A 24,206-nucleotide genomic window follows, 5' to 3' on the forward strand; every position below is an offset into this window, starting at 1 on the left:
CCTGTATTGGTCCATTGTGCTTCCCTCTATGATTTCTACCAGTCTCTATATCCTACCGGTACTGGTGCTTACTATCAGTCCCGCCCAGCCAGCGAGACCGGCTCTACTTGCTGAGAGGTATCTATAATGCTTCCCCCATCTACCAGAAGTATTAGAGACTGCTGTTGGGCGGGAAACGTCCGTTAATTTGGCTCAGTGACCTCCTTTGGAGATATGAGGTTCTTTTACGTGCCGTAAAGCTACGACACGGGACCCACGGCTGAAAGTCCCTCCCGGAGGACTTGTTCCCTGAATTTTTCCGCCCTTAAAAATTCGACGACCTCCGCCGGGTATTTGAACCCGCGTACTACGAGTCATGAGGTGGGAACGTTACCTCTAGACTACGGAGGCCGCTTATCGTAATGATATAAGTAGCACATGAAGACATACATTATAGTGTGGGAGATTTCCATATCCTGACAATGTCACCGTTCACCTAATTAAGCACCAAGTAGCTACATCATTACGGTAGTGATGAAGTGCAGCGGTGACTAGAGAATAAGGGAATTGATTTAAGTCGTGTTCTGATCACTACTGCAACAGCTCCGGGTCGCACTGAGTAGGTGAGCGCACCTAAATTGCATAGCAAGCTCTTATCATCCAACAGACAGATTAGCCTGAGATATCGTATCATATCTCCGTTCCTGCAAGCACCAGACTTAGGAAATATGATTTTGCAGGTTTTAGTAGTCTAACTGCTGCAGATGAATACCAACAAACAATGCATAACCGAGAGCCCAACTTCCTTGTACAGGGAATTCCCTGAACAGTCGGTAGTTGTCGATTTGATAAGCGAATATGATAATATTACTGAACCCAAATGTTCATAACCGTCATCACATAAACACGACTATTAATTAAACGTTATTCTGAGCCTATTAACTCGAATTGAGCTAAGTCCCATTTTAATATTCCTTCCCTTTGGCGCTACAGCCCCAATTTTGGGCCTTGGCCTACTTCCATGAAACTCTCTGCTTCACTTCGGTTTACTAGATCTTAAACATTCTGTAGGACTCCTTGGGCTGGTGATCAGCTCGTCGCAAGGAACAAGCACGGAGAAACGCACAGATACACAAAAACTGAACATCCATGCCCTGAGTGGGATTCGAACCCACGATCCCGGATTCCGAGCAAGCGAAGACAGTGGGTGCCTTAGACAGCTCTGCTACCGTGACCGGCATTTTAATATTACATCCTAAATGTGTTATTTTGGCTTCACTCAATAGTAGCTATGCATACATATAAACACTGGAAACTTTCTCACACAGGAAATAAAAGTGCCGCAGTAGTCTGGACATGGAATAGGAAGTTCTGGGAAGAACTAATCACCTACTATCCTTTGATACCACACGGACCGCATAGAAAACGACGCCAACAAATATCATCTGAGGATTATAACTAAACGACTCTAACACAGCATGCAAGAGCAGCGCATTTTAGATCTAGTTAGTTAGTTAGTTAGTTAGTTGTTAGAGAGGGTGGGTTTCCCCATGCACTGAGACCTGTATTGGTCCATTGTGCTTCCCTCTATGATTTCTACCAGTCTCTATATTCTACCGGTACTGGTGCTTACCATCAGTCCCGCCCAGCCAGCGAGACCGGCTCTACTAGCTNATCAATAGTACTAGCTATGCATACATATAAACACTGGAAAATTTCTCACACAGGAAATAAAAGTGCTGCAGTAGTCTGGACATGGAATAGTTGTGGGAAGAACTAATCACCTACTATCCTTTGATATCACACGGACCGCATAGAAAACGACGCCTCTTACAAATATCATCTGAGGATTATAACTAAACGACTCTAACACAGCATGCAGGAGCAGCGCATTTTAGGTCTAAATCTGCGGTAACATTCTTCCGGAGTACGTATGCGCATACTTTGCGTCCTTTGTGCAGATCAATCCACAGTCCGTCACGTAAAAGCTATTGTAGTTAAGAAGCTGGAAACTCAGCTAACTTATGACGAGGCTTTGAGCCTTTACTTACGAAAATGAATAACTTTGTCACACAACTCATCAAGTTAGTAATTTTTGGCCACTCAAACGAATATTACGATGGACTTTATAAGCAGCAAGAGAATGGTAACGTTAAATAAATACTGAATTTATATCTGAACCCCCCTGGAATACAGGCCACTGTAAACCGAGGAAATGCGATGGTGTTATTAAAATGAATCTTGAATAAATTCGTTTTATGAGGGTGAGAAATGAATTGAACTGGCTCAACGTCGAGTCAGACGGGGAGACGTTGCCTCACGGACATTTGATCTTAGGGTCATGTTACAAAAGATTTAGTTATGTACTTACGAATCATTACCATTATTCACAAATAAATTTCGCTCATGACAGAGACCGGTAACTTAACAACAAACTGTCCTTACTTTGCTGGTCAGGAGAAGCACATCATGCCATTTAAGACATCTGGAAACGAGTGGGGCTTAATTAACAATTTACGTAAAAAAAAAGTAGGCCAATTTTCTGTTGGTACACAAGGTATGGAGAACTGCACGCCAAGATTTCTCAGTTGCTAGGTAACGTCGCTGTATGGAAAACACTACTGGAACCATAAAATATAAGATTTCTATTAAAGGTCACTGGGATTTTGACTCGCACAGATTCTGATGCAATGAACAATAAACGTGAAATTTACATTTTCGTGATGTTCAATTTCCGCTTTTTCAGCACAGTTAGTATTACCGTAGAGAAACGTTAAATGGACAAAAGCTTGCCTAAAGGGAATAATTATATATTTACATCAGCAGTGTATCCATAAGAAAAACAAACCACAATTCACTGCACAGATTTACATATTAAATATTCAGATAACATAAATGTTGACACCATAATCACGAAATCTTTCTTTTCTCAGATCAACTGACTTTCAAGATGTCGCCGCAAATATACCAGAGGAGGTTTGAAGCTCTGAGATAGACATACTTTCATAAGGACGGCAACTAAAACAGGCCACGACCGATTATTTCCACGATCTTTGCAACACATCATACATATCTCGCTCACTGATTGAAGAAGGGTATATTCCGAAGTGTCTACATGCAAGCAAACATCTGGATTCAAACTTTGCACTAGAGTGTAAAATATAATCTCTACAGTGTTTCAAAATTGTGCTGACTTTATGCATTCTGAGACCGCCTCTGTGGTCTAGTGGTCAGAGTTCCTGCCTACAGATCCAGATTCCCAGCGCTACCAGATTTTCTGAGAAGTAGTGGGTCTGGAACGGGGTCCACTCAGCCTCGTGAGGATAACTGAGGAGCTATTTCAAGGAAATAGCGGATCCGGTTTACAAAACCGAGATTAACGGCCATGGGGATCCGTTGAGCTGACCACGCGACACCCTCTATCTTCAAAAGTTGGCATTAACTTCGCGGACAAGCGGCGGTCGATCGGTCGGTATAGTTCGCTTGCGGACTACAGGCCACGGAGTTTGTTTGTTTGTTCATGCATTCTGATATGCAGCCGTTCGCGTCCACTTGTCACGGACACGTGTATAACTCCAAGGCGTGACCTAGGAATCAGGAAAAAACTCGTTCCTTCTGCCTAATTGGATAATAAATTAAAAAAACAAGTCTGAGCCAGATTTGCACGAATGAAGTAGCTGTAACTTTAAATAAGCTACATACTCTGCTTATTTCTGTCCAATTCGTAAAGCTAAACTGGTTGTTCGAGCAAGGTGTGGATCATAAATATTTAAAATATCGTCTGGTGTAGCTCTTCCCAATTGGGGACAGGTTCGGTAGCTGCAGGGCATAACGAAGAGGACTCCATCTCTACGATACCAAGAAAGAGGCAGAAGAGAACCAAAACCAACACAGAGAAGCGTTTCCTATGCAGAATTACACTTGATATGTTTAACGAGCTCAGTTTCCGGGAGTTTAGGTCGTGGATTCGATTCAAATACGGATGCTAGCCAACTTGGGTGTTATACCGTGCTCACTTGAAACAACACACGACTGAAGAAATCTTAGAAGTGATTGACTGCCCGTGAGGTACGCAGTGAAAATTTCCGAGAGGTGAAGGGAAAAGAAATATTAATTCCATTCATTTGACGACAGGGAGGGAGATTACCTACCTTAGTGCCTGTTCCACCCAGAAACTTACGGATGAATAAAAACTCCATGGCTCTTAGTCCGCAAGCGAACTATACCGACCGAGCGACCGCCGCTTGTCGGCGAAGATAGTGCCAACTTTAGCTGATAAGAGTGTGTCACATGGTCAGCTCAACGGATCCCCATGGCCGTTAATCTCGGTTTTCTAGACCGGAGCCGCCATTTTTCCATTCGAATAGCTCCTTAATTATCCTCACGGGTCTGAGTGGACCCCGTTCCAGAACCACTACTTCTCACAAAAATCTGGTAGCACCGGGAATAGAACTCGGACCTCTGAATCTGTAGTCAGGAACTCTGCCCACTAAATCACAGAGGCGGTCCACTTACGGATGAATACGGACTTTTAATAGAATCCAGTAGGAAGTTAATATCACTGAAGGTTTTTACAAGGTCATGTTGAAAGTTTTGTCTTCAGTGATGAGAAATATTATGGTTGAAGTAACACAGAGCCTGACTTCTTCTGCGTAAATCTTTAAATATTTCCAGCTAGTATTAATGCCAATTATAGTTACTGTGTAAATAAATATGCCGACCCCACTGAACAGGCATATACGATTTGCGTTAAGATGCTATAAACTTTTGGCCTGTCACTGTAGTTGGGTGCGTGTCATTTGGCATGTAATGAGGGATATAAACATAACAGAAAGAACCATCCTGACAGCGGGAAGCGGTGCAACTTCTAAACTTATACAGTACAGGACAGAACCGCAAGGAAGATGCATATTGTTTCCCATTATAACGGCTCTGACAGAGCAGGTTGGAGTACCGGCAAAGCTCTAACTTCTATTCGGAAGGTGTTCGGTTCAAATCTCGGTCGATATACCATCTACCCTTATTCTGGTTTCATGTGGATTTCCTCAGTCCCTCCAGGTACATGGCGGGGGCTACCTCGATTAGGCCAACGACGTTAGTCTCCCTACCATCGACACTCTTAGTCCGATATTGGCAGCACCGGAAAATAAACGATATTTTTTCTAATACGTGTTAATTATGGTTCTAATCACATACGTTCATAAAATTGTCCTTTTAATATTTCATTTGCACCGTTGTAGCATTATTACTATTTTTGTACATATCCTAGATCCTTGTATTTTGGTTCTGTCAGAGCTCTCAGTCCTGTACTCTCTCCATGTCTCTCCCAGGCAACGCACCATCTTTCTCACCTTCTCTTTCTCCCTCTCCATCCCCTCCTCTCTCCATGTTTCTCCCAGTATTTAACCAAAGTGTTGTTGCTATCTGAAGATCTTTTTTTTAGTTGCCTGATTATTATAAATATGGAACCGTCGTTTGTTTGTTGTGAGTCTTATAAAGGTGTCATCTCTCGTTTCTTAATCCTTCTTGAGTAACCTAATTAATGAAACAATTATATTTTTATATATGGTTTATTTAACATCGCTCTCAATAGCTCACATTACATTGCGCCGAATCATAAGCTGTTGGTGAACAGGCGTCAGGAACTGGAAAGAATGAGGAAGGATGCGCTCACGGCCTAGTTAGATGTATTTCGGCAACTGCCTCTAGGAATTACGGGAAACCAACAAAAGCCTAAGGCCGAGATGTGAACTCTGGACTGTGTGACCAGGCAATGTCGATGGCAAAGTTCCACAACTCCTGTAGGATCTGATGATGACACAGCGGTGTTATGGGCAGATGTATCTTCTGGGATAACGTCGTGTTGTCCACTGAAAGTCAACCGATGTTTTGGAGAAACATTTAGCCGCCATCCTCAGGACTGAAGAGTAAGTCAAGCAATAAGTCAGGTTGCTGCCTGCTTCATCCTTGTCTCACTATTCGCCCTTGAATACGTCGGCAATATTCCTCCGAAACGTTAAGCTGACTTCCAACGGACTACACAGCATCATCGCAGAGACTCTTCCGAAACTACTCCCTGCTGTGGTGACATACGCTGATAAGATTGGGTAGATCTGTTTTCCTTTATCTCCCCTTAGTCCCTTTACAGCTTATGTACTGATAACAGTTCACTACAGCCCTTACCGAAACGCTGGCTCGTAAAAAGTATGTATACAGAGTGTAAGCATCTTATCAACTTCTTTGTCAGAAGAAAACGAACCAGGAAGTCGTGAAGTCACCACGTCACGTGCAGGGTAACAACGCAGTGACTGCAGTCGGTTTGGCTGGCGATAAGGATGGGCGAGGCCGTTACCGCCCAGACTAACCTAGGGTTATGAGACCTGAGGTTCTCACGGCGGTGAATATTAAGATTTCAGTTGCCTGGGATGTGACACCGTGTAGTTCGGTAGATGCGTACCAAAGATTCGGAATAACCTGCTGCCTCCATCTTCAGGATATAATGGAACCTTGATGGAAGCGGCATGTTCTTGGCACCTATTTACCAAACCGCTTTCTTACTACTTCGTTATTTTTAAGTTTAAATTTTGTTACTTAACGACACCGTCAGTATCAAAACCATACAGCGCCGAAGACAGGATGACTAATGTATATGGAGCAGATGGTGGGAGAAGAATTGGAAAGGGGAACTAAACTACTGCCTGAAAACCTCCAGTGCCACTCTGTCGACCACAAATTCCACATGACCTGACCTGGGCTTCAACCTGGGCCGCCGCAGTGGAAATTCGGCGACTAACCGCCTGAGCTTTGGCACAGTATCGTACTTCGTAGAAGCTAAAAAAATATTCCTGTAACAGGCCGTGAAGGCCCATAGGGGTGTGAGACGTCGAGGCTCTTCAATTTCTTTTTTCTAGACCGCGGCCCGGCACGGGGCCCTCGTCTTATAAGAAAGTATCTTACGAGCCGCGATCTCACAAACTTGAGAACCACTCTTCTACACAATCGGCTCACAGGTGGCGGTGAGTTTGTCAGCCTCACGCCTCAGCCTCAGTCCCAGAAATAAGTACAGAAAGTTGGAAGGTGAGTACTAGGGCCGGAAACAAAGAAAGCAGCTTAGATAAACATGGGACCGGAAATGCTTCGATAATGAACTAGAGCCATTTGAAGGTGTTCCCTCATTAGTAGAATTAGAGCTGTACTTAGAGGAGTAACGTACGCTAGCGATAAGCTTGAAGGAAACAGAAGTTCAGCGTTGACAGTATGAATGACTACATGTCTTTTTATCACTACCGCCTTCCCATTCAACAACAAAACGTAACAGCTGTCACGCTTACAGCGATAGCGAGTTGACCACGTACATGTGCCGTCAGGCATTCATTTCCAGTGACCTGTACAGTACAGTAAAGTGCTGTTCTTTCACCGCCGTCTCTTTGTAAATCTGTGCTTAATATGGTTAACTACACATCCGGAATTACAACGATATGCACTTCAATCTCGGGGACGCAGCAGCTGTAAGGATATACACAGACAGATATCCCAAACGTAGATTCTCGACCCCACACACGTTTCACGCCATTAACCATCGTCATCAGGGAGACCGGTACTGCTTGCCCTTCTAGGGTAGACAGCGGAAAACGGAGAAGTGCAAGAATACGTGATATGGAAACGGACATATTGAGACGCGTAGATGAAAATCCCGGTACTAGAGTTCGTCGAATGCAAGCTGCCGAACACGTGACGCGAACGAGTGTCGTGGATTCCCAAAGAACAGCTGATGTACCCATACCGTTTGCAAGCAGTGCTTAATTTTCACCCAAGCCAAAAATTCTGCCTGTGATTGCTTCCACAATGTGACTGACATTACATTTTTAGCAGGAGTGTACTATCCACTGGCGAAGCAGGCTCCACAAGGAACGGTATACTTATAATTTCCATAACAGGTTCATTTGGGGGACGTGAACCTACATGGTACAATTCAATGCAGTTGGACAGCCGAGCAAGAAACCAGCGTTGAGGTTGGCTCATGATTCGACCCCGAAAATACAGGCGATATGTTTCTCCGAAACGTCGGTTGACTTTCAACTGACTACACGGCGTTATATCCCATAAGATAGCACTCCTCATAACCACTGTGAGAACCTCAAATCCTGCATACTATTCAGAAATGTGTCCTAATGGAACAAGGAGAGCCACGAGAAATCTTAGTCAGGATAACGTACTGCCAAATATTCGAACCGGCCACTTCCCGAATATCATTTATCCACCTCGGATTGTCCCGAGAAACCCTTACTAGTCCAAAGTCTGAAATTTAAGGGCACAGCTACAACCTTCAAAATCGAAAGTACACAAGTTAATGGTCAAACAAGCTCTCAGGTGCACTGTAAAAAACGACGCACAGTTGTTCTGCTTCATAACAAGATCTAAGGATTCCTAATTGCTTTCTTCTGAAGTTCTTTCTGGCTTAAAACGACAAAGCGTACTACTGAGACAGCTTCATCTTGCGTAATCACAAAGCAGCGTATCAAGGTCTCCTGAAGATTTCTGTTCACGACAATCTTCCGTAACCATTCGATTGCTTTCCTTCTGAGATTTCCAAGTATATTCGCGGCCAACAGCTGAACCGTAATAGCATATTCTGGTATAGGACTCTTGAATTACACATATTTGAACCTAATTTCTCTTCCTGTAGTCTCGAAAAATTTATTATAAAAAAGGTAGCTGTTTCACGACAGTTTCATCTTATATAATCACAGAGTGTTCAAGATTTCTGTTCACAACAAATCTACTTAAATTATTCGATTGCTTTCCCTCTGAGCTTTCAATACGAACTTTGCTTAACACCAGATCTATAAGAAAACCTGGTGTATGACTCTTGTAGTTCAAGAGTTATATACAAAACTTAAACCTGATTTGCCTCCGTCCTCAATCTCGAAAAACTTTACTTACAATATGGGGTCCTGTCCGTCCGAAATACTTGGAAAAGAGTATACATCTCAAAATTCTGTTACATTAACTTCACCATTCGTACAATATTTCCTCGATTGAATTCAAGCATCTTCTTTAGTAATTTCCTAATTTCAAAGCATCCTAAGTGTCTTTCATTCATGTGACATTAGCATTCCATGAGTGGGACTCACGCTAAAGAAACTATGCAAAAGAGAATGAAATGGTAACCCTCTCTGCACTGAATAAGAGCAAATATTTCCAGTACTGTTATCCCTGAGCATTTTAATTTGTAACTCACCTCCATAGGGGCACGCAATAGCGTACTTGGTTGAGGCACTATGCTACAAGCCGGAAGGTCGAGGGTTAGAGTCCCGATGAGGTCACTGGATTTTTTCAATTGATCTAGTCCTTCCAGCCGCACTATGGCCCTGGGCTCGACTCAGTCTCTAACAGAAATGAGTACCAGGAATCTTCCTGGGAGGGTTGGGGGGGTAGAGGGTGGCTGACGCGTAAGGCTGACAACCTTACAGCCATCTGTGAGCCGACTGTCTACAAAATGTGGGAGCTGCGTAGCAACCAGTGCGCTTCGGCTCGCCAAGGACAAACACCGCTTTCCTTACTATTGCGTAACTTGGCAACCGACCGTTTATCAAGGGTCTGTCTTCGTGGTAACTCATTGCACCTCCCGTTGCCCAGCAATGGTTAGACATGTCACAATACCTTTATTCTTTTTAACACACCTCCATATGATTGAGTGGCAATTGTTTTATTTCGTACGCCTATGATATTCTCGAGGATTATTGACATACAATTCCACGGAACTTGACACTTAGCAACGCTCTTGTCCAACTTGGTGATTCTGAACTGCGGTTCGTCCCACTGATTAAACTGGCAGTTAATTCAGATACTGGTTACACATAATAACAAGAGAAGTGTAACGCCCGGATGTAGCTCATACACATTAATCCTACTGTGGTCTGGGACGCAAGTCCCAGAGTTCTTGCAGTCAGCTAAACAAGACAATGAAAATGCTCTGCCATTCATAGCTAGATGTAGGGCGGTGACCACAATAGTACTTCCGGTGCGAAACTGCCTAATTGCACACGTTAACACTTGTTTTTATGTGCCTTGTGACTTATTTCACGTCACAACCGACTTTTAATAAATTTATCACATTTCGGTCCAGAACCGAACGCTGCATCCTCCTCCTCCTCCTCCTCGTCCTCCTTCTTCTTCTTCTTCTTCTTCTTTTGCTCCCACTTGGAACATAGTGCATCCGTAAAAGGCTTCGTTTCACTTCAGTTTCTTAATCCTAAGATAATCGGTAGGACTCCTTGGATAGGGGATCAGCCCGTCGCAAGACAGCTACACAAACACAGAATAAACGAACACAAACATCCATGTCCTGAGTGGGATTCGAACCCACGATCCCAGCGTTCGAGCGAGCAAAGACAGTTCAAGCCTTAGACCGTGCGGCCACTGCGATTGGCAGAACGCCGCAGGAGCCCGTTCTAATTCGGCACCGAAATCAACTACTCGACACCGAGTATGTGGTCTTTGTACCTGGCAGGTACCCTTCAGTACAGCTTATACAGACTGGGCATTTCCATTATTTTCTTCAATCCGTCCAGGTAAATACATTGAAACAGGCCATGTCCATATACAGAATGTCCGGACGAAAGGTATCCAAAATAAAAAATGTATATCTCGGAAACTAATTGTCATACATACCTTCGGGTTATGTCATCGGAAAGGAAAACACTGGAAGTTTTTTTTTCATGCCCGGCTTACGCGCAAGCGCTGCCACATTTCTGCCACGAAGTTAGGAATCACCTGGACAGAGAGATGGTTAGGAGATGGATCGGCAGAAATTAACCAATTGCTTGACCTCCTTGGTCGCCAGATTTAACCCCAGTGGATTTTTTCTTGTGGGGTTATGTGAAGAACATTGTCTACCAGGTTAAGATCAACGAGCTTCAACATCTGAAAGCCAGCATAAAGAATGCTGTGGCTACGTTAACTCCAAACATGCTTCAATGAGCCTGGATATTTGTCGTGCCACCAAGGGATCCCATATTTAAATTTACTGAGAAAGTTATATACGCAGAAAAAGAAACTTTGATACTTTCCCTTTGTAATGGAGTAACATATTAATGTGCATAAGAAATTCTTTCTGAGATATAATGATTTTTGGATACCTTTCATTCGGACACCCTGTATTTAAGCTCAGTAATCGGTATCGCGTTTAAATCTAATTATCCCCTCAACGTTACCTACAATACATCCCATCCACTGGCGGTCGCCGCCGAGAATGTACCTAGAGAAATCACTGCGAACAGGGAGACTCGGTTCTTTAGAGACTGGTCTTCCACTAACATGAGAAAGGTCCATTAAATAAAAAGAGTGAATGATATTCATATGCATTTAAATAACCCGAGACATAATTTTTCCCATTTTCGTTTACATACCGTGGTTTATCGCTCACACTTTGGTTTTGTGAGCCCACTGATTATTAATAACGGGCCGCCACTAATTTGGCCAAGTCTATATAAACCGCAGCCTTATTTAGAATACTGTATTCGGTTATTTCTTTCTTTTTAATTTTAAGCACAGTTAAGCCACAGTTTGATAACCACTATGCGGAACACTTAACAGTGCACCACTCCCACATTTGTCTTTAATCATCTCCTCTTTCAGATTTCACTGCTACTTTATAAATGAGATATTTAAAACATTCAGGAGGACAAAATTATGGCACAAAGATAGCTAAGAGATCTTTAAAAATATGGCCAAATTTAAATATTTGGGTACAAAAAAAACTCCATGGTTTTAGGCCGAGCAACCGCCGCTTGTCGGCGAATTTGGTGCCAACTTTAGCGGATAGAGTGTGTCGCATGGTCAGCGCAACGGATCCCCACGGCCGTTAATCTCGGTTTTTGGGTATGACACTAACAAATCAGAACTGCATAAATAACAAGTAGATTAATTGCAAGAGGGACACCTGCCACCATCCAGTTCAGAATCTTTTGTCTTCTCGTCTGATATCTAAAATTAGATTAATTAAAATTAAAATTAAAGCCGATCTCTTCCTCTGAGGGAAGAACACTGAAAGTGTTTGAGAATATGGCGTTAAGAAGAATACCTGGATCTAACAGGGAGAAAGTAACAGGAGGCGAGAAACTATATAGTAAGGAGCTTCATAATTTGCATCCTTCACCAAATATTAGGACGATCTACTCGAGGAGAATGAGATGGACAAGGCAAGTAGCACACATGGGAACGAAGAGAATGTATCTAAAAAAAATAGGGTGGGTAAAAGGTAAAGTTGCCGGTCACGGTAGCCAAGCGGTCTAAGGCTTGTACTGTTTTCGCTCGCTTGGAAACCGGGATCGTGGGTTCGAATCCCACTCATGGCATGGATGTTTAGTTTGTGTGTGTGCGTTTTTCTGTTTGTGTACCGGTAGAGGCCTTGCGACGAGCTGATCACCCGCCCAAGGAGTCTTAGCGAATGTGTAAGATCTAGAGAAACCGAAGTGAACGGAGAAGTTCATGGAGGTAGGCCTAGGCCCACTGGGGCTGTAGTGCCAAGGAAAAAAAAGAAGGTAAAATTGTCCCTTTACCTAATTAATTAAGCACTACCCCGTGAAGGTGTATAGGGCAGTTAATGTATAGAACCATATTTTCTTGACCTCGGCACTAGTTTGAGGTGAGTCGACAGCTTCACGCCCCGGCCACTTTACCCCCGGGGAAAGAGCCCCCGGTACGCATTGGTTAGGAAACGGTCTGGACAATGTGGAGAAGAGGAAATTCTTGATCCTACCGGGACTCGAACTCCGACCCCTCCGTCGTCCAGCCAGCAGACAGTCGCTATACCGACTGAGCTATCCCGGCTCGAAATAGGGTGGGAGGGTGTAAAAATTATTGTGGCTCATGACAGGGCCTAGTGGCGGATTCTTGTGAACAATAAATGAACCTTCTGCCATAAAATAATGAGAATATGACTAGGTGTGAAACTGCAGCTTCCCAAGGGGTCTGTTCCATGGAGTTAAATCGTTCAGCTGTTCATCATGTCTCAGACATATACGTGTGGGCCTACACAAAATCCACGGAAATAGTGAAGAAGTGAGGAAAGTGAACATAAACAATTCGGTCGGCAATTTCATGTCTGGCAGAGGCAAGTTACAGATTTCTATGACAGAATTCTTTAATATATGGGCAAGAAAACTATCGCAAAAACCTCTTCAGCTCGTAAAAATTTTATGTACGCCTTCAGAGCCATAACGCTTTACTGAGTAAAACAACACACATACATACACACACACATGCACATACAAAATCTTGTGTTTTGGCGAATCCGAGACAAGAAACATTTACGTTTTATTTATATCCCATTGAGCTGTACCGTTACGTTAAAAATCCTGCTACGTGCCTCTCAAATTCTGCTCGCCTGGGGACATGTCACACTTGACCGTGAAGGTGTGAAGCAGAGAGGGACACTTGGGTGAAAAGTTCCAACATGCCAAACGTGTTTGTAAACAATAAAACGCTGTATAAAGCAAAAGCGACTGCTCAGTGTCTTGCTGAGGCTGTGGACTTAGCCGACAGTATTGCATACGCGACGTAAGTGAACGATTGGAAGACAGGCTTTTGCTGGCTGTCTAGTTTGTTGGTTTGTTAGTAGATTACTTAACGGCGCTCCATCAAGAGCAAGGGTGAGTAGGAGGGGCTTCTCTAGTCCATTCGGGACATTATTCCCACTTTAACCTGGATTCCTGGAAGACCCAAGAAAACCTCTTGGTTCAGATAGCCAACCCTCGACCGAAATTCAAATTTCATATGCCTACACCCCACAAAGTCGATAAGATTATCGTTTTCGCTAGCCAGCTCAGTAGCATCCTTTAAATTTTCATCAATGCATTCTCTGCAATAAATGAAATTGCTGTATAAAATTTCATGAAAACCCGTCCAACGAGAAAGCAGTCATTGTATCTATGCAGACAAACATATGGGCAGAGACACAATGGAAAACCGGTACGCAATCAAGTATTGGTACGAAACGGATAGCTTTTATTTGTCACTAATCGCTTCTCTTTATCCTCCTGTTAAAACGTCCGCAGCATGGTATTGAATCATCAGGTCTGAAATATTAATCTCTCTCTTCCCAAACATCAACCCTTGTCCTGTGCCATGCGATTCGACCAGGCGAATTTTCCAACAATTTCCATACACAGCACAAAGGCCTACATATTTTCTATCCCTGCTCTAGCTGCAGGCCGCCGTACAATGAGGACCTACACCAAGAACCGCGATTTCTTCAATGATGCGTGGGAAACATTACACACGTAACTACGCGGCAAGGGATCTCCCTTGCACTGTTCTGAGCAGATCAAGCATTCGTCTTGCCTAAACTGAGGTTCTCACGGCAGTGTCTATGAACATCATTGTCTTTTGGGATATAGCATAATTGTTACTGACGTTCCAGAGGAACGTGCTGCATCTATCTTCAGAGTGGACTGATGGTCAGGGTGAACGTCAGGAACGATCTACCAGACTACAAGGCATAACATCACAGGAAATATTCATCTTTAACAGTTTCTTTTGTCATCGGCCTATGGACCCGAAAGTTTATCAACGCCATCAACCTTTTGTTACGATAAAAAATTCAGAACAGATCTGTCTAGATAATTCTTAATATTAACCCTCCTATCTACGCCCATGTCTCTTCCCACGAGACTTCCCTACCAAAACTGTGTTTTCATTTTACGAGTACATACTCTGCCCGTCCAATCCTTATCAGCAGGGCCCGGATTTTGATGGCATGTCATTTTTGTTCCTTGTATCCTATGCGATGCTCTTAAATATATAAATCTCGTATATGAGCTGCTGGTTACAGAAATGTAAATTTTATAGGTATTTTTTTTGTCATTTTTGACATTTTTAGGTTTAAGGTCATTTTTTCATGGTGGGGTTAATTTTTGGTAATTTTTTGGACTTTTAACGGTATTTCTTGTCATTTTTGGCCATTTTAGGGCATTTTTCTTCACATGTCTTCTGAAATGTGAATAACATGGAAGCGAAGTGTTCTTTCTTTTCTCCTTTAGGTCATTTTTTTCTGGATTTTTTCGGTCATTTTTTAAATATTTTCAGGTCATCAAAATCCGGGCCCTGCATATTACATTTTTGGGTCATATTTTAGGTAATTTTCCTGGATTATTTCGGTCATTTCATAGGTCATTTTTTTTTAATATTTTCAGGTCATCAAAATCCGGGCCCTTCTTTCCAGCAATCCGGCTTAACAACATTAAGTAAAAACTACAAACTATGACGTTCATCTTTATGAAATACTCCCCATTCAACCCTTCCTTCATGTATCCAGTATTTCATTCTCAAAGATCGGCTAATTTGTGGTGCTGTGAGATAAGTAACAACGTCTTGGGGTATTCTGACGTGAGAATGTTTGGGATAGTATTAGGGGCCAGTATCGGTTAGGCAACGTGCATGCACAATTGCAGACAATCTCACATTGTAATTTCCGTTAGGGGACCCTACATCGCTGCAGCTACAAGCAGAGGTCACATTTCCACCGACCGCCCGCATCTCAGCGTTTCATTACTGCACAAACTCTTCTCACAGTGAGAGGAATATGATACTTCACCTCTACGTTTCCGGCACATTTCGCCAGGCCAATATCCATAGTACAATCGTTTTTACTATGTTTATTTATTCTCCATTCAGAAAGCAAACGATGCTTCACCACAGGGTACTAGGCTTATCAAATCAAGCAGGATAAGACAAGCCAACAAAAAGTGTTTGGGTAAAAGAAAGTGAAGTTGTCCTCATGCTCAATTGAGTCCTATGCCATGACATGACATATGGGGGAGTAAAGGTATAGGTCTATCATTCTTGACCTCGGCACTAGATGGAGGTGTGATCACCTTCATGCCCGGTCGCTTTATACCGGGGGTACCCGCTGAACATGAGGCCGGGCGGGCCCCTAAACCTGTCTGAACGCCGTAGAGAAGGGAAAAGCCTTGGTCTGTCGGGAATCAAACCAGGGCCGTCCAGCCTGTAGCCCGTCTCTACATCGATTGAATTATTCCTACTCCGAGACGTGTTTGTGAGAGCTTAAAATTAAGTCAACATTTTAGCACGAAATCTTGGGAGGGAACATTTATCTTCCGACACTTAGGTAATTATCGAAACATAATATTAAAATGGATCTTAAAGAAGTACAAACTTAGTATAATGACTAGATCAACTGACTAAGGATGGGGATCAATGGCGGGCTACTGTGGGCGCTGTAATAGATCTTCGGGTCTCATGAAAGACAGTGAATTGGCCGCACCACAGCTCAAGCGGTTAGTCGCTGGCTTCCCACCACAGCGGCCCGGGTTCGATCCCGGGTCTGGTCAACTTGGATTTGTGGTGGAAAAAGTGGCGCTGGAGCGGGTTTTCTCCGAGCACTTCGGTGTCCCCTGCCAATTTTCATTCCACCAAATTCTCCATCATCATAATCACCCGGGGCAGGCTACAATAGGCCAGTCAGTGGCCGCCGTGCCGAGTGGACCCAGTTGCACTCCACCCCCCACTCATCATCATCATCAGTAATCTGTCAAGACGACAGGTCCACAGCCTCTTTCNTGAGTTACTTCTTAAGCAGGACTCAGCTCCATGAAGTTAATCGCAGGGACAGAGCCTGCAACATCTCTGAGCGTACGCCACGCCTTAAACAAGCAACCTTAAGAAACAGAGGTCCTGTGTGTGTTATCGAAATCTCTGATTTAGCAAATCTGGTCCCCACTCTATGTTAATAACAGAATCTAATTAACTTTATAACGCGACGTAAAGACCTCCGTCACTATCTGATGATGTACGCAACCTCAAAGATGTTTTAGGCACAGCACGCCCAAATCTTTACTACATAGCAACTGGTGCAGGCCACAGCAAAATAACATTTGAAGAAAGCAGTCTTCTGGGATTTGGCACCGTGTATATGTGGTGTTAACCGACGTTTCGGAGGAACGTATCGCCCCCATCTTCAGGGTTGAAGAAGTATAAGTAAATCTGCAAGCGACAACACCGTGAGACACGGTTGACCGTGTCTCACGGGGTTGTCGCTTGCAGATTTACTTATACTTCTTCAACCCTGAAGATGGGGGCGATACGTTCCTCCGAAACGTCGGTTAACACCACATATACACGGTGCCAAATCCCAGAAGACTGCTTTCTTCAAATGTTATTTTGCTGTGGCCTGCACCAGTTGCTATGTAGTAAAGATTTGGGCGTGCTGTGCCTAAAACATCTTTGAGGTTGCGTACATCATCAGATAGTGACGGAGGTCTTTACGTCGCGTTATAAAGTTAATTAGATTCTGTTATTAACATAGAGTGGGGACCAGATTTGCTAAATCAGAGATTTCGATAACACACACAGGACCTCTGTTTCTTAAGGTTGCTTGTTTAAGGCGTGGCGTACGCTCAGAGATGTTACAGGCTCTGTCCTCGCGATTAACTTCATGGAGCTGAGTCCTGCTTAAGAAGTAACTCAGCGTAGGAATTCACTCTTTTTTTTTTAANTTCTTAAACTGAGCAGCATCACTACCGCCATGCTTTTAATTTGCAATGAAACAATACTTACTTATTTACTCATGGAGCTGAGACCTTCTTGAGGATCCGGCAATTCTGCAGCTACTCAAGAATTTCCCAGTATTTTATGGAACTCGAAGGTTCAGTACCCTGTTCACAAGAGCCCTCCACTGGTCCCTATCCTGAGGCAGATCAATCCAATCCATAAAAACCCATCCTATCTCTCTAAGATACGTTCTAATATTGTCCACCCACCTACGCCTTGATCTTCCCTGTGGTCTCTTTCTTTCTGGCTTTCCCACCAATATCCTATACGCATTCCTCGTCTCCCTCATTCGTGTCACATGACCTACCCACCTCATCCTCCTTGTCTTGATCATTCTAATTATACTTGGAGAGGAGTACAAGTTATGAAGCTCCTCATTATGCAGTTTTCTCCAACCTCCTGTCACTTCATCTCTCTTCGGTCCAAATATTCGCCTCAACACCCTGTTCTCAAACACCCTCATTCTATGTTCCTGCATTAAAACAATACTGACACAAACAGCCCACATCTCTATGTAAACGCCAGGGCAATACTTTAAACAGTGGTAAACTAAGAGTATCCCTCTATCAGGCCGTGAGATGTCGAGGTTCCCACATTTTCTAGACAATCGGCTCACAGATGGCGGTGAAGTTGTCAGCCTTACGCGCCGGCCGCCCTGTACTCCCAAGAATATACTTGGTACTCATTTATGTTAGAGGCTGATTCGACCCAGGGCCATAGTGCGGCTGGAAGAATTAGGTAAATTGAAAAATCCAATGTTCTAATCTGAATTGGATCCCGCGACCTTTCGGCTTGTAACATAGTGCCTCAACCAACTGCGCTACCACGTGCCCACTTTAAATAGTGGTTCCCAACTTTTGTGAGACCGCGGTCCGGTAGATACTTTTTTATAAGATGAGGACCCGGTATAATTGATGCCAGGGACCGGTATCGGACCAGGACTCGTCGGTTGAGAAACAGTGCTTTAAAATACAGATAGACCTACGTCACGACTTTTTCACATTTCCATCCACCACGCGCAATCAACCCACAAAAACAGATATAAAATTATATAGTCTCAGCAGTTCACAGAGCATCGTTTAATAATCATCTGACCAAAGAAATTCAATCATACTCTGGAATCCACTGTGATTTGGTGATCCCAAGGGGGGTGTACGTTGTAAAGATTCAAGGACTTCCTACATTGAGACGGCACTGGAGGGGAAATTGCTAGAAGTTTTCGTTACGTCCTCGAGAAGACTGTGGTTAGCAGACTGACTTCCCAGGAGTGAAGTCTCGCTGCAATGAAAGAACCAGTGTGTAATTACAGACAGTCCTCGCCTTCACAGAAATGGAGACACGAATGTTAGAACACATATACTGAACGGGATCCGACCAAACACAGCCTCGATACACATAACTGCATCGACTACTCGTCTTTTAAAGACGGTCGAGCCTGTACTTTTAGCCCATATAATAACGCTTCACAAATAATTGAGTGGTAAAAAAAGGTAAAGTTGACCCCGTGCTTAACTAATTAAGCACTACGCCAGGAAGGCGTATGGGGTAGTGGATGTATAGATCCACATTTTCTCGACCTCAAAACTAATTGGAGGTGACTGGTCAGCTTCATGCCCCTGCCGCTTTACCCCCGGCATTCATTCGATAGGAGGTTGGGTGAACCCCAAAGCCAGTCTAGATGAAGTGCAGATAAGAAAATTCTTGCCGCCACCGGGGCTCGAACTCCGACACCTCGGTCGTCCAGCTCGTAGCCGGTCGCTATACCGATTACGCTGTCCCGGCTCCAATAACTGGGAGATAAAAATCTCCGTTATTGCCAAATATCTGGATTAAGAGTTCAATTATTTACTGTACTCAATTCAAAAGCGCTTACTGTTGCCACTGTGCAGTTCTTCATTGCAGGAAATGACATTAACAGCAGTTCAGTAAAGTAATTATATGTCATGCAGCGCTTGTGGGGCGCTGAGATAACCAGCACCTCAAAATTTCACTTCATCACACCACGTTGGGATCGCTGAAGATAAGCATGATGTTCCTACAGGCAAACACAAAATCTATCTTTTTCTTTCACAGTTATTAGAGAAAATATATACAAAATATGCTCATCAGCATACATCGCCCTCTGCAAATTTCAGGAATCGAAGAGAGATGAAGCTATAGGAGGTTGGAGAAAACTGCATAATGACGAGCTTCATGACCTGTATTCTTCGTCAAGTATAATCATAATGATCAAGTCAAGGAGGATGAGATGGGCAAGGCATGTAGCATGAATTGGGCGAAAATGAATGCATATAGGATTTTGATTGGAAAGCCAGAAGGAAAGAAACCACTAGGAAGACTTAGACTTATGTGGGTGGATAATATTAAAATGGTTATTAGAAAGATAGGATGGGATGTATGGGCTGGATTGATCTGGCTCAAAATAGGGGCCGGCGGAGTGTTCTTGTTAATGGACCTTCGCATTGCATACAATCTTCAGAAATTCTTGAGCAGCTGCACAACCGGCTGCTTCTCCATGGTGACCATGGAAAAAAGATCGAAACCTTAAGCCACAATAATCGGTTTCCGAGCTGAAATTTGAACCACAGAACATGAAACAGGAATGTCCAGCTCTATCTCGCATGGAACAAGAGTTGTCTCTTCTGAAGCACTGGGCTTCATTTCACTCGAGAGACTGAGGGCAATTGCAACCGGGATAGCCGACGCCGGTCTTTGAAACGTTGCTTTAAATAAAAGCAGGACGATGGATAATATTCAAATAGTCAAATGAACAGATTTCTCGCTCGAGGTACAAACGCGGAACCTTCCGAATACAAAACAATCACATTACCACTCGGTGAAGTGAATAGGCCCGTTTTACTCTGACCAATAATTTTACACCACATACCAACAGTACATTGCCCGCAATGATGTGTGCGAATGAAATTCTAGTTTTCATATTAACATTCCGACGCGCAAACTAAACATTTTTTTTTCCTTGGCACTACAGCCCCAGTGGGCCTAGGCCTACCTCCATGAACTCCGTTCACTTCGGTTTTTCTCGATCTTACACATATGGTAGGACTCCTTGGGCGAGTGATCAGCTCGTCGCAAGGCCTCTACCTGTAGACAAACACAGAAAAACGCACACAAACATCCATGCCCTGAGTGGGATTCGAACCCACGATCCCGGCTTCCGGGCGAGCGAAGACAGTGCATTCCTTAGACCGCTCGGCTACCGTGACCGGCAAACTAAACATTTAGTACATTATAATTTCCTGCAGTGCACGATTTCTGGGCGAGAAATTTATAAGAACAAAACCAGGCACGAGTTATGTTCGGAAATTTTCATGTCCCAAGTGATCCACATGAACGTTTGTGTACTTTTTGTAGAAAGTCCTAAGCATTTCAACTTTTGAGTCAAATTGAACCTATGACATATCAGCTTTATATTTTGATCAATCTTGAACAGCGCCACTATACAGATCACTCCGTTGGCAAACTCCAACAGAGTTGGAGACAGAGACAGAGCCTCAAAAATTGGGCACACTCATTTGCCTGGGGGCACGCGGTAGCGTAGTTGGTTAAGGCACCATGCTACAAGCCGGAAGGTAGCGGGTTCCAGTCCCGATGAGGTGGATTTTTCAATTGACCTAATCCTTCCAGCCGCATTATGGCCCTGGGTTCGACACAGCCCCTAACAGAAATGAGTATCAGGAATCTTCCTGGGGAGTAAAGCGCGGCCGGCGCGTAAGGCTGACAACCTTACCTCCATCTGTGAGCCGATTGTCTAGATAAATGTGGGACCCTCAACGTCTCACAACCCTATGGGCTTCCATTGCCTGTTACAGGAATAACTTTATTTTTACCAATTTGCCTGGTATTCAGAAGGGATTCTGCTTTATAACATTTGTTATATTAGTACAATAAGGTTTACAGCACACGTTAGCACATCACCTACGCCGCTGAAGTAAACATTCGTCTCTCTGTCACTGGATTTCCCTTTGTAAAAACAATCTCGTCATCCCACACATCTCGAATTCTGGCAGAAATAAATCGTAAACACATCCTCCTCAATTCAATCGACAAAACGATGTCCACAGGAAAGTCACAGTGCAGATGGCCTGCTTCTTAAACCGGAAGACACTAATTCGAATGTCGGACAGGAAACTTTCTGTTGTGTCCACTGTAAATGTTAATTTTCCTTATCTCAGGATCTTCATAAAAATAATCGGATGATCCCGATTACATGCAAGTCTTTCTGCTCTTCATCGACTATAAATTATTTTGCCCTTCGTCCCTCAATAGCCCATGCAATTAATAAAGCGTCGTTAGAGTACGCGAGAAACAGCATTTCGTGGTTATGGTAATAATGGTATGTTTTATTGCCTTTCCGTCCTAGTCAACATCTCTGAAAGCTCACCAGCATTACTTTTCGACCAAATCTATTCACGAGGCATTTGACAACCGGCCTATCACTGAAAACGGCTTTTATTTATTCGCTGCATTTGAAGCAGTAAAGACTTATTTTGCTACTTTAAAACAGATGCAAAATGTATCTCAGTTTTATATGCATATAAATACTACATATGTACAGGTGCGCACACTTACTTCAAATGGGGTTAATCCAAAGGCAGCAATTCCTGAACTGGGTTGAACTCATCTTTAAAGATTGTCGCGTCTTACTTGTAATTAACAGTGTCACAAACAGAATCACTTGTCGTAGTTGTCACTTTAAAATGTCATTAGGAGTCCCTTATAGTTAAAAGCATTGTTAAAACCAGCACAAGAACACCACATGTCCACAAATCCACACGTGTCCAAATAAATGTCATCAGTTGCAAACTTACGTTTTTCGTAACAGTTATCATCACTACGTATTACACATACGTATTAGGGTTATTGATATTACGAGCAATACACAAAACAAAAAAATTCACACTGTCACGCAGTTTCAAAACCACCCCGCATGTAAATGTACAACATTACAAAAACGCTATGCGTACAAGGGAAGACAAGAGTGAAACACCACGCGCAACGCCCCACATCAGGCCTACAACCACAATACACGCAGAAAAAGGAAACGTACAACACCCGCTATAACGTCACGAGGCGCGCGCGCAGCAGAGAGAAAGGTCATTCCGGCGCTGCCAACATACGAGACTGATGCGATTTATTACAGACGCGGATTCCAACAGCCGACGAAAATCATTATCATTTCTGTTCTTCCAAGTTCTTGCCTGGTTAACTTTATTCAGAGACGCTAAATCAACCAGAGTAATTGGGTATAATTAAACATAGTAAAAGAGAAAGGATATAATAATTTATTTTACACTTTTGAAAGTAGAGATACATATCTTGTAAATTCATATTAACTAACTCCAAGGAGCCGAAGACTTCCTGAGAAGTCACCAGTCACTCAGCTAGTGAAGAATTTCCAAGAATTTATGGAATCCAAAGTTTCGTTACCGTTTTCTTCAGCCAGATGAATCTATTTCTCCTATTCCTATTTCTCTAAGGTCTATTTTAATATTTTCCTCCTACCAACATCCAGGTCTTCCAATTGGTATAATTCCTTCAAGCTCGCGAATCGGAATCCTGCACGCATTCCTCTTCTCTCTCAAACGTGCTACATGTCCTGTCCATCTCATCCTCCTTTACGTAATCGTTCTAATTATAAATGACGAAGACTACGTCAAGCAGCTCCTAATAGTGCAACACTCTTCATCCTCCTATTATTTCATTTTAAATTTATGCATCAAATTAAATTAACTTAATTTAATTAAATTTTAATTTAATTAAATTAATTAAATTAATTATTCACTTTATGTTTTTCTGGGGTTGCGAATTGAAGACCACCCTTATTCCGTAGCCTGGTCAACTGGTCAGTCAATTAGTATGTTAGTGAAATAATTAGTAGAATAGTCAGTCTGCCAGTCACTTAGTCACCTGGCTGACTGCTTTGTTTGTTAGTTACGCTAATCACGCCGATGAAAAGTCACAGCCACGCGCGAATCTGTATTGTTACGTTTCTTAGCGTGACATCAAATCTTTCCGCTAAGGAGCTTTTTGTGTCGGATGCAATTTCCAGAAATTGTTCACGTGCACGAAAGAATCCACTTGAAGTTAGATCTAACATACTAACATACTCGTACTACACTCTTTTATTCTCTAGAACAACTCGGCATGTTGCTGACCGACTGTTCTATTCCGCTTCCAGTATTGAAAGCAACCTTTTCTCAGAAGATACACCTTTCTGGGTTGTCATTCGCCTCGACTTGTGTCCTGATGTTATCTGGTATCTGCTTTCGAAAAAGATGTGGTAGTGGTAAGTGGTTCGAGTCGTACTTGATAAAAATGATTTTTCCGCCTAGGTATCCTAGTTTGAATTAATTTTTCAGGCAGGACGCTACGATTGCTTCCTTTATAATACATTCCAGTTTTGCATCCCAATCAGTGAGAGTTTTTAGTTTCTTGGGGTGGGGTGAGACTGAGTCCACTTGGTACGTCGGGCACTAACTGGCCTATTGTACCAGTCCCGGACGATAGATGATGAGCTTGGAGGAGTCGGTGAAATGAGAATTGACAGGGTAAATCGAAGTACTCGGATATAAACTACCCCAATGCCACTTATCCACCACAAATCTCACATGACATGACCTGGGCTCGAACCT

At 43.2% G+C, this 24,206-nt stretch overlaps 1 protein-coding gene across 2 annotated transcripts in view; it reads right to left on the minus strand.

The window, feature by feature from the left end:
* The window catches only part of LOC111868640, a 202,021-nt gene extending 179,432 nt beyond the window's left edge, over positions 1–22,589 (minus strand). For both annotated transcript variants that reach the window (XM_023859492.2, XM_023859483.2), the window contains exon 1: positions 22,144–22,589. The gene's annotated coding sequence lies outside the window, so the exon portion shown is untranslated. The remainder of the gene's footprint in view (positions 1–22,143) is intronic.
* Between the last annotated feature and the right edge of the window lie 1,617 nt (positions 22,590–24,206).

The sequence above is a fragment of the Cryptotermes secundus genome, unplaced genomic scaffold, assembly GCF_002891405.2.
Source record: "Cryptotermes secundus unplaced genomic scaffold, Csec_1.0 scaffold280, whole genome shotgun sequence".
In the NCBI taxonomy this organism is placed as follows: domain Eukaryota; kingdom Metazoa; phylum Arthropoda; class Insecta; order Blattodea; family Kalotermitidae; genus Cryptotermes; species Cryptotermes secundus.